General features: G+C 39.6%; 1 long non-coding RNA gene across 1 annotated transcript; it reads right to left on the reverse strand.

Annotated features, from left to right (window-relative positions):
- Nucleotides 1-812: 812 nt before the first annotated feature.
- LOC113947371 lies at nt 813-4,001 on the reverse strand. Its single transcript, XR_003527692.1, has 3 exons — nt 3,987-4,001; nt 2,439-2,494; nt 813-841 (listed from the first exon to the last, which is right to left on the reverse strand). It is a non-coding gene; the product is annotated as an uncharacterized LOC113947371 (long non-coding RNA).
- Between the last annotated feature and the right edge of the window lie 7,792 nt (nt 4,002-11,793).

Here is an 11,793-nt window from a genome sequence, read left to right on the forward strand (position 1 = left end):
CCCTGCCTCAGAAAAGAAGTCTTCTGATAAGCACAGTGAATCACATTAAATGCAGTAACATGGAAGTTGTTAATTAAACCATTATATAAAAAGAACTTGCTTTAGCAATTTACTTGCATCAGGCATTTCTAAAATATATGCTGTCCCACCCAGATTTTTCATGAACTGCAATCTTAGGACATGTCTCTATTCCCAGCTGTGCAGGGCAGATAGCATTTGTCATGCAACGAGTCAGAGGCAGATGAGACAGAGCTGATTCCTGCAAGGCAGCTTAAACAGGTTACAGCACCTCATGCTGCACCACGAGCAAGCCAAACCACAAGGAGAGCTTTGCACAAAGCAAAGCTTCGGAATTGCTGATGCTTTATTCTTACATGAACCAAGCATCAGCCAGCACTCACCAACTATCTCTCTCTCCGAACCATGTTTAATTTATTGAATTGTTTCATTTGTCACAACCACAAGGGTGCTTTAAAGCTTGAAATGTATTATGTCACTAAGAAAGGCATGATCAGAGAGGGCAAACTGTCCTACCATTACTGTCATTACTACAGCCATTAAGAAGCATGGTCAGAGTTTTAATTATTCCCCTAATCATTGCATCATATCTTGTTTGGGTTATGGTAAAATGTTTTACGGGCTGGTCACCGTTCCAAAAAGTGACAGAAATTAATCAACAGCTGTTTCACTGTGGTCTGGAGATGCTGACCCTAAGGTAGACAAATCCCAAATCACCTCTCCATCAACACATGTGGCTGCTGAACTGTACAGCTTTGATTCCCCATGTGCTGGTACGAGAGGTGGGCTTGACACCGCTGGCACTACCAGAAGAGTCCTCTACCTGGAAAAGACACATAATAGACATACACAAAAGATGAACACATAATCCCAGCGCATGCCTTTTGTCCTGTACCCACCAGGGACTGGGGGTGCAACAGGAAGAGGAGCCAAAGAAAAGGCTAGTTTTCTTGAGGACACTGCCGAAAAGCTGTAGATGAGACCATATTGTTTTTAGACAGCAGCTTTCCGGAGGGAGTCAGCATGGGTTTTATCTGGCCAACTGCCTCAAAATGAGTCGCTCTAAATCAGTCCCCTGGAATCCAGGCAATGTAAACCTTTCCTGTCCCCAGCACATGCCAGCATTCACAGCTGCTGAGATGTGGGCATGCTCCTGCATCCCAAAAATAAATCATGATCATAGCCGATATACCCAGCCCTGCACCCAAGGCTGCAACTGTCTTAGAGGCCAGCTGTGGAAAATGCAAGGCACTTGGATGATTAGGAAGTGCTGGCTATAGAAGGGAAGAGAACACAGCAAAACACTTTTCATAATTTGTGAGTTGAGAAGCCAGGAAGACAATAGATACAAGTTAAGACATGAAAAGGGCTGAGATGGATGGAATGAAATGTTTTTTGGAGGGCAGAAAGCACAGATGAATTGAGCTATCTCCAAACCATTACCCATGTCTTCTCTGGTTGGCTTTGATGGGGCTACACTGGAGTACACCACCCAGAGGCTCTGACTTATGAAGTCAGGTGAACTGAGAATTTTTGTCTGATAATCTCTTAGTCCTTATGAAAGCCAAGAGAGTAATGGGAGAGCGGCACTGTACTGAAGCCAGGCAAAGTGCCAGATAGTATAGAATGCCCACTGGAGTGTCCCATCACCTCTAATATGGTGGATGGTTTAGTGACTTTGATTGCTGAGTCACTGGATCTTAGGAAAAATTAAGAACAGGTGAATAGTAAGTTCAAATTGATGCTACTGAAATGATAATTTGCTTTGTGTCTTGAGGAACACTTCAATTACAGAAAAAAAAAAAAATCATGCCAAGAGCTCATTATTTAGCCCTGTCTGTCCTTTGATCCAGAGAGGTGAGATGATTGCCAGACTCCCATTTTATACTGGTAAGGGCTGAGGCTGCTCATCACCTTGCAGAGGCAGATCCTGGAGCTATTTACGAGGAATATTTGTACATAGTGATGATCTTAACCACTAGCTGAAAGAACACTGCAGTCTACCAAAGTCCCAAATGCATCAGCTAAAAGTGGTAGTAAAAGGAGATTATTTGCTGCTACTGACTGTGTTTAAATACTGGATTCTCCAAGTGAAAAGAAATCTGCATAAAATATAGCTTATAAAAAATATTATATCCTACAGCAACAGCCTAGACACCTTTTGTGAAAGACAAATGGTTTAATTATAAACTGATGCTGTTAAGAATACATTCTCCTATCATTATAACTGTGATTTTTGGAGCTGAAGTTTGTGATTATTCTTTTTAATTTTCATTTTGGGTGGAAGATAGCACTCTTTAGAGAGGAAACAGGACAGAAATGAGGGCAAGAAATTTAAGAGAAGACATCACACGGCAACTTCCCTCTTACTACCAGTCATGATATAATTAAGAAATAGCTCCATTACACTCAGTGTTCACCTTTCAGAGCTTGGGATGAGAGTTACACAGACGAGACCACAGGAAACTCCATCTCCCTATAAAGTAAAGAAAATGACAGGGCAGGTTGCAAAATGCTGACATAAGCAGTAACTTGCTGCTCATAAAAAAAAAAGACATGGTCAAACTGCATTGGATAGAGATCATCGAGGAGGTGATTAATCAAATTATGAACTGCCTGAAATCCAAAGGCCATGGTCTGATGATGTGCCCCCTTTCACATGTGTCCTGTTGTCTGACTTCTCCCAGGCCCATTGTCTAATCACATAAAGTATGTGGTTGTTTTTTCCCCCCACACCTAGACTGTATAATGGGCAACCAGTAAAACCTTCCTGAGAAAATAAACCAAATTCTCCATTTCCAAACAGCATAAGAATGATTAAGCATAACTGAGGATCCTGAGAGAAGAATTTAACTTCACTGTATATACTTGAACCCGTACTCAGTTTAAAACATGACTTTTAACTTCAAAAGTAAACTTTAAAATAATTTTAAGTTATTAGCCTGACATCCTAATATTCTATGGACCAAGGGGCTGTGTCACTTAAGATGTGATGTGCAGAGTTACTTATATATTTGGAAATCAAATTTAGATCAGAAAAATAGAGCCACTCACAAAGATTCCTCCAAATAATAAGATAATTACTCTGAGAAAGAAGATTATGGCAGAGCCACTGCCATTTTCTATCCCATAATAAAAGGACTCTTTAGTGCTCAGCTGTGTTGCTTGTCCTAGTGTGACTAGGTCAGTCCTCACCAAATGTAACTTACCTCTTTCCTCAGGCCCCATTTTTGATTAACTTACTGAGGTTTGGCTACCCATTTGTTTTTTCTTTGGAATGCTAAGAATCTTGAACTTATCACAACCAGCATCATAACAGGCAGATAGGAACTGATTTGGTGAAAGAAAGGCTAGCCTCTTGCACCCCTGGGTGTGCTTGGAGGATGTGCAGCTTCTCCAGACTCCTAATGACCTCACAAACAGGGCTTGTAATGAGGTTCCTGCATGAGGGACTCATTTACTGAAACACCTTAGCACCTGAGAAAAACAAGTCAGGTTGAACAGCTCTGTCTGACATAAAGAGACAGAAAAAGAGGGCACCATTGCGTGTACATGACATAGTGTCTGAGTTGAAATGCCCACAGCAGGAGGTGTACTATGAGTCTTATGTTCACATGTGCCTTAGGATTATATCACCATAAACTATTAAGGCTTTGTTTTTTATAGTTCTGACAAATATAGCTATGAGTACTCAGGACAACAAGGCTCATTAAGTTTTTCTGCACTTGTATATCATAGATGTTCATCTCTGAAATGCTGGAAGATTATTCATTTTCTTATAGACCATCTGCAACATCCTAAAACAAATGCAAAAACCTTTTAGTTAAAACATAAAATAAAAGCTCATATTCTGCAAGAGGCAGAACAAAGAAGACCCTGATCATGGGGTTGAATTTCTAGCACAGATGCTCATCTTGACTTAATTTCAGGAGGCTTTGAGTGCACCATGCAATTAGGCAAACTCTTACCCAACACATCCCAGCACTGGAGCTCCAGTGACTTTTGTCGGATACCGATGATGCTCTAACCCTGCAGCTCAGCAGCCTCCTTCAAACTGAACAAAAATTCATGCCACTTTTCTGCTTCTCCCTACTGTAGTTTTAGACAAGATAAATTTTGAAGCAGACAAGTAAATAGCACCATTTCATTCTTGCTCTAGATCTGGTAACCACCCTTTGCTTATTTGCTAGGCAGATGAATTCTCATGGGGTAGTTTTTGAGACACAGAAGCTGGGATCTAAACACAGTGAACTGGATTGTCAGACAGCTTGGGAGATGTTGTCCTTTCTTAAAGTGGGGTGACACCGTAGAATAGGAGACATCTCATTTCCCTTAGTGATAATGTCCTTACCACGCAGGGGCAAAACTATTCAGCCCTTCAGCATTCATAGTTTATCCAGTCAGGAAACACTTTATTGTCTCATAAAATGGGACACCTGCCTCATTTTCCGTTAAATATTAACAGCAGCACCATGGAAATGAACTGTAATGGTGTTACTATAGTAATGTTCTGGGTAAATCTTATTACAATGTACTGTGGATGTCAACAAACAGAAAGGAAGCATGAAAACACAAAATTTATAAATAATTGCAGACTGGTGTGATTTAGACACCACTGCAACCTTCTGGCACAGGTAACTGTACCAAGTACTTTTTCTTCCTTCAGTCCTGAGTTACAGAAATGGTAACACTTATCACTTCTGAAGTATCTTCATTATCAGTAGATATCAAAGCATTTGCCTAGGACTGCAAAGGGCCTTTGCAGGGTGCTTCTGTAGCAGATGAAAGCCGGGTACAGACAGCACCTGGAACCAGTTGCATTAGCTGCAAGACAGGAGCTACAGAAATAGGACCAGCCCCCCGACGCCTGCTCTCCAGCACCCTCTCTTATCCACTTAGCAGTGCTTGCTATATAAGGGACAGCATGCCACATCTGCTGACAGCTTATATCCCACACAATCTCCTTAGCTCTGCTGCCTGGTTCCTGACCTTTGTGGGCAGAATACACCAAATCGGGGCTCTTGCTTAAAAAAGTCGTGTACTTCACTGTTCCCTGCTTCAGACCAGGCAGGAAGTGGCAGTACCGAAATACCTCACTGAAGGCTGTTCCTGCTGCTTCCCAAGCCTGACATTCCCATTCTTGTTCCTTGTGGACAAGGCTTCTGAAACCTCTGAGTTGTGCTGGGAGTCTCCAGGCTTTCTCAGGAGCTTTTCCGTTGGTCCTGGGTTTAGCTGAACTGGGAAATCTGCAAGAATAGCCTTTGTCCTGCCTCTGCTGTGTTCCTGTTTCTCAGCCTCACTGAAACAAAAGTTGCACAGGAACATTTTCAGTGTTGCAGATGAATAAGACTTTCCTGTAATGAATAAAAAGGTCAAATTTGGTTCCTGTCGCATCTCCTGCACATTTCTAGCTTGTGGGCCCTTGCTGAGGCTCAGCCACTTTACGCTCAAAAGCCAGCCACTGACATTTTGCCCAGTTTTAGTCCTTCATACAGCAATGTCTTTAAAACACACAACCAAATAAATGGTTTATACTAATTTTGCAGACACAAATCAGCAACTAATGCCATAGACATGAAAGACAGAAAACCACTGAAGACTCAGTTTTGTTATTTCTTCGTGTTTCTCAAATTTCCCAAAAGCAAAGCTCTTCAGGTTAAACTAGAGCACCACAATATTCTCTGTTCTCATCAATGGTATCCAAATGCTACAGCCAGGGACACAGTAGTAATTGAGCTGGGAAACTGTGACTTCAATTGAAAGTTGTAAGTTCATAAGCCAGAAAATAAATTACGAATTACCCCAAAAATTAACAATAAAGTCTTACCTATACAGCACCTCCATATACTCTCTGTATGTTATTTCCTTGAAAAAAAATGGTACTACTTTTAGAAATAATTCCGAGATGTCTTTATTTAATACAAATGCTCTTTTTCATATGAATTACTCTGTGATAAATTCAGACTTTCATCATACTATCTATCTACCATACAGGCCTTGATGGGGGAAAGAAAAATTGTGATGGATTAGTTCTGGAAAGACAAAAGCTGCCTACAATAGATTTTCCATACATCCTAACAATCCTTAAATGGAAGGAATATGAGAAAGAATACTTAAATGTCTAGTTTCTGTTTTTTGCCTTGATAGAGTTCATACTTTGGTATAGTCCCAGACTAAGCAGTGTGTAGGAATTGAAGGGAAAGAGAGATTTTCGTTGCTAAGGAAAGATAGGTGTTTTAGAGATTTGGAGGGGGAAGTTAACAAGACTTTGTGTTTGAAGCTGATCCGGGGCTTGTCTGACAGTTCCAGGACAGATGCTCAGGGATTTTTACAATTGTAGGGGCCTGATAAACACTGCTTGGGACTATTCCAGGACCCAGCTGAGTGATGAGAAGATTTACAAATGTATGTGTGAATAAATAACCTTACAGCTTCTTGTAGGACAGCATATTTTGTTACTTGAGTTGTTTGTAGGGTGATAGTATTTGTTAATTTAAAATATTTATCTGAAATTGATCTGAAATTGCAAGAAGTGGTTACTTTAATGGCTTTTTTTCCCCTTTTTTTTTCCTAATTGTTCTTCAGTGTTATCCTGTTAAACATTTTCAGTCATCTAGTCCAGGTGCTACAATTATGTGATATAGCACAGTATGATAAAGCCAGTAAATAACCAGAGCAAACAACTTGCAAAATAACTACAGGCAGATTATTAAACTTACCCAAATCATCCAGCAAATTTTTGCAGCAAATTACATTTACAGGCAAAAGTAGGAAAGATTTCATATTGTTGCACAGCCCAGAGAAAAGACAACATCAAAGAAATTTATGCAATGCTGGCTTCAATGCTCTTCAATGATACTTTTCTTCCAATATATCTTATTTATACACTTTTTATTGAACTTGACCTTATAGTAGAACAAGAACCCATCAAGTACATTCTCTACCTTATAGAATTTATATTCTGTCGCTAAAAAGTAGTATTAATGAATACTACAGTGTTTCAGATCATAAACTTCAATTCTGAATTACTGAGGAGCAGGTATCAATGTTATTTTATACTTGAATAGACAAATTTAAAAGGATTTTCTTTCCATACAAGACCAGTGTTACATTTAATGCCACAAAGACCTTACACACTCATCAAAAATTAACTTTAATTTCTGAAAAAGCTGTTGCTTTAAAAATTATTTACACATAGTTAAGAAGACAAAAGAGGGAGACTATGGAGCTGAGTTCTGTGTAACTGCTCTGAGACTGAAAAATGTAAACATATAAAAAATAGAAGCAATAATCCAGTTCAGTTGTGTCTAATGGCAGATAATGTTGGTGATAAGTACTGTAATATGTTCTGCCTTCTTATCTGGAAAGACCACAAATAATGACTAACTACTGATAAAAATAACAATCCCTTTGCAGACTAGCTTTTTCCCCTCCAACAAAATGTGGACTCTGTGAACAAGAGCCCTGTGATGATGATGACCTCTGAGTAACTTATGTGTTGTCTTGGAATAAATTTTTAATTTATGACTGTGTTGATTATGCTGGCTGAAGGGGAAAAAGCTCGAAGATCCCAAACCCCCACCTCCTCTGCTTTTTCATCCTCCGATGTTTTATTTTCCCAGCAGTCCAGCTGCACTCTCCTCATACTGTGTGTATTGTTGGGATTATCTTCAGCCATGTGAACTATAAACATGGCTCACTGCAGCCCAGCTAACAGAGTGGCAAAGGGCCAAGAAGGAAAATCATCCTGTTCATCTGAGAGGCATCTGGAAAATGGACCCAGAAAGGGTCTTTGCCTTGGTCTGCTGGAAGTTCTCTGACGTCACAATGACAAAGCAAAGTCCACAAAAAAGAAGAGTACATGTTTGTAGGTGATGGTATACTCCCAGGTAATAATCATGACCACAGTGATTTTGGTTCTGGTTGGGTTTTTGCCTTTTTTTAAGTTATGAGGGAATGAAAAACTTGTCCTCATTTCCCACCAGAGGTAGGGATGTTCTTCAGCAACACATTTTCAGAGGCTGAAAAGTAGAACTCGAGGACTCACCTTCTAACCACTATGACTTTGGGTAATGCAATTTCTCTGCGTCTCAGGTTCATCATATGTAAACATAGAAAGCAAATCCGCACACTCCTTTATAATGTATTCTTGTAGCTGTAATGTCCAGTGTTGAGCTTTCTGCTACAGAGAAGTATTTTATGTTACTAAAGACTACCTGAAGAGTAAGGATAATGACCAAAAAGGTTTGAAATCACTTAATACCCCTGAGAAAAACTAATTCTCTTTAAAACTATTGCACAGTAAAGGCCAAAGTGGAAATTAAGAACATAAAGAGCTCTCTGTATCTATGTCTGTGGTGATACTGATATAACAAGGCGTACCAGGGTCAGTCCCTAATTAAAAGAGAATAGTTGTCTGATTAATGGGCAGCACCAGATGGTATCAAAAGAGTTGCCTTTTTTAGCTTATTTCAGGCTTATTTGCTTATTTCAGGCTGTGATGAAATTCTCTTCGGTGAAGTATCACCTAGAAATTTATGTTCCCTCCACAAATTCCTCAAGTGCCTGGGAAGCAGTGTTCAGAATAGAGTAGTTTAACAATCTTATCATGTGCTATTGTTAACACTCAAACCATATTTTCACTTCTTTACATCCCGTGCACTTACTTTACAGTTTGGTGAAGGAGAGAGAAGGGCTTCATCTCCAGCCCTGGTTACCAATGTGCAGCCATGCTGATGCTGAAGTCAGCAGTATCAGAGCACGTATGAAAGCCGTATTGCCAGTGACCCTCAGCACAAATCTAAATTTTAAAGGTCAAACTTTGCTTCTGCCTTTTTTTTTTACTCAGAAAGCTAATGTCCTCAGGAAAGCAAGCTATTTCCTTTTATTTTATCGGTTAGTGGAAAGCAGCTGTACTGCTTAGCATAATTAACAAGGAGGTCAGACAGTAATGCTTTGTATACAGTAGTGTTATATGCACCACTAAGGCAAGTAATTGCCCATAAAACCCGTATCTTGTAAAAATAGTTGGGAAAATCCCCCTCCCCTGAGGAAAAAAGTAGGAGCACAGTACTTCCTTTTAGTCATCATTAAAAACATTACCCCTTCAGGTTCTTCAAGACCAGAAAATCATTTATCAAAAAGATTCAGGAAGAAATCCACGGTAATACTCATTACGGTTTACTGAAAATTTGCAACTGACTATTGCCAATACACATGAAAAATATCCATGTAAAAGGAAGGCAATTGCATGCAGCACTGCCTTTACTACCCCTCCTGGTGTGTCCACAGATATTTTTAAAAATATTACTAGTTGATCTTCTCAATAGTTTCCTGTAAGTTCCATTTTTGACAACTTTTGCTCATGTCTTCTTTGACTGCTAAACGCATTTCTACAGGCAGGTGGAAGAAAAGCCATTGGTATAGGCTCATTCATGATAAAATATCTACTTCTTTCCTGCTGAAGCCAGTTGGAGCAAGAACAGGAGGTACATTTTCAGAAATACTGAACAGGTTAACTCAACACTAGCTCATGCAGAGTCATTCATCAGGAAACTGAGAATGCTCAAGAAAATGGCAAGACAAATGGCATCCCTCTTAAGTTAAGTTTGTACTGTTTAGAATAGAATAGAACAGACTATTTGGAAGGGATCTACAGCGCCCATCTGGTCCAACTGCCCAAACAAATTCAGTACTGACCAAGCTAAAACTCGTTAAGGGCACCGTCCAACTGATTCTAAAATATTGACAGGCTTTGGACATCAACCACCCATCTAGGAAACCTGTTCTAGTTTTGACTCCTCTCTGAGTAAAGAAATGTTTCCTGATGTTCAGTCTGAATGTCCTCTGATGCAGCTTTGTACTGTTGTCTAATTTGGGTTTGATCTTTTTTGATAGCAATGCAGGACGGCTTCTGAAGAACACAAAGGCCTCTGGCTTGCTGCCCAGAGCATTTTTTTACAACCTTTTACGACAGATGATAACACAAAGTGTTTCTCATGTGTCCCTTTACTTAAGAAAGCTGTTTCTGTCTTTGCTATAAACATGACATCTGGAGAGTGTGCTGCCAGACTTTTTCATGCTGACTTTGTGCTTGTGCACAAAAGTATTCAACAGAACCGGAGGATGCCAGGATCACAATACATATTACATAGGTTGCAGCATGTATACAAAGAGTCAGTATAGAGCATTACTCTGTGTCAATGCTGTGGACCAGTGCCAGGCAGCACCTTACTCCATTTACAGTATCACTAATTTTGGTGAGGATGTTCCCAACGCAATATAGATCAATGCAGCTGATCTGAGAAGACCTGGTCCAGTATAAAAATTTTAGGGCCCCATACGAGAAGGTATATTAACATACAAATTCCTCTGGAATTCTATTTTATACATTTTGTTTGAACTTTTCAGATGGTACTACTTGCACACGTACCATGCTTTCCAAAAGTAAGGAATCTAGTCCTGTCTAGTCTGTTGGGGAGGTCACCTATACTTATTGTCTATACAGTCAATTTAGACAATCATTTTTAATTAGACACCTAACTTTTGGGTGGACAAAGCTGCTTGAGATAAATTCCCCTCCATTCTGTCAGTGATATTTTATACAGGCATACAGAGAGAAATAAAAACATTTACATCCACATGTTATATATTATGTATATATTAATATATTTTTTCTATATATATCCTATATACATGTATTTCAACATTTACTGAATTCCATATAACAAGTTACTTTCCCTGTAGTATACTACCTCAATACAGATATACCTGGCAAAACTTGTAATGCACATTTAGTAGTGTTCCACTTTTTTTTTCCTGATTCTTCTTCTGACTTGTTAAGTTACCTGGTAACTAGAACTAAAAGAATAAATAAAATAAAGTAGAAAGTAAAATAATGCTGACTGGCTTTGCAAAGGACTTCAAAGATGTTAAGCATTTGCTACACAGGCAGAATGATCACTGTCTCCCATTCCCCAGTGTGGGGAAGGTGGCCCTCCATGGGCAGGTTTTTACTTTGTCTTTCACATCTATGTTATACAGACTTCTGCTCACCATAATTGGAACATCTCAAACGGAAGGAGTATGTGGGAGGAAATACTGTTGTTATGATGTTCTCTGTGAATATTTCACATAAGAAACACTTTTACATCTTGGTTGTTTTAGCATGTCAATGACTGCCTTGGGGGCTATAGAATCGAGCTGGAGCTTGGGTTGTGGGCATTTTTTGTTGTTGAAGCCTGGAATATTAGGCAAGATCCTCAGGCGTGTTTTTCAGTGCACTGAAGGGACAAGTTAATATTTCAACCTAAGACACAAAGTTAATAATATCCTTATGGCTGGCTCTTGGACTCCCTCCTTGCGGAGACAAATGCTACCCACACATTCCTTTGCCCGATACACAGACAGTCATAACTTGGCGATTAGCGTGGTTCCAAGGCCTACTGAGATAAATCAGAGAGAAGCACCACATTGCTTTATATAGACTAATAACTTGAAGCAAGTTGCGAATGCAAAGAAAGCTGTGGGAATGGATATTTCTAATGAAAACTCTCTGTCAAAGATAACAGCAAGGAGCACAAGTGACGGATGACACCAGCAGAAGATAGAACATAGGAGAACCAGGGAGAAATTTGAAGGCCAAACAGTCAAAGATATATAGGCAATTTATAAATTCTTAGCTAATTCTGCCATCTCTGAGATGTGACTAATATGGAGACAATGACAGCACATGGATGTCTCAGGGAAAAATAAAATGGTGTTGGGAAGAGAAGC

Source organism: Corapipo altera, unplaced genomic scaffold (assembly GCF_003945725.1).
Source record: "Corapipo altera isolate COAL_440 unplaced genomic scaffold, ASM394572v1 24b, whole genome shotgun sequence".
NCBI lineage: Eukaryota > Metazoa > Chordata > Aves > Passeriformes > Pipridae > Corapipo > Corapipo altera.